This window comes from Apteryx rowi, unplaced genomic scaffold (assembly GCF_003343035.1).
Source record: "Apteryx rowi isolate R43461 unplaced genomic scaffold, aptRow1 scaffold_223, whole genome shotgun sequence".
NCBI lineage: Eukaryota > Metazoa > Chordata > Aves > Apterygiformes > Apterygidae > Apteryx > Apteryx rowi.
In genome coordinates, this window is record NW_020448564.1 from 1210287 (window position 1) to 1210668 (window position 382).

The following is a 382-nucleotide window of genomic DNA, read 5'->3' on the forward strand; positions in this document are numbered from 1 at the left end:
CTCGGGGTCAGCCCAGCACACTCGCTCTCCAGCCTGGCCTCTCGCCCCTGGCATGCGCCTCTCCTGGGGCCTGAGAGGGGGAACTGAGGACTACCCCCGCCAGGAGCCTGCCCGGCTCAGCTGGGCACGTTGCCTTCTGCCGCCTGGTCCCTGAGCACGGCGGCACGGAGAGGAGACCCGCTTGGAGGCGGCTCCCAGCCCGAGGGAGAGCAGGGCGCTGCCTTTCGGCGCCCCAGGGCCCGGCCGCGCCGCGGGGCGGCAGCCGCAGGACGCTCCCTGCCGCTAATGGGGGCTCCGGGCGGCGGCCCCCTGCCTTCGCCTCAGAGGCGGGCGGCGACCCTTGGCCGCCGGCCGTTGGGCGGTGCCGCGCGCGCCGTGAGCT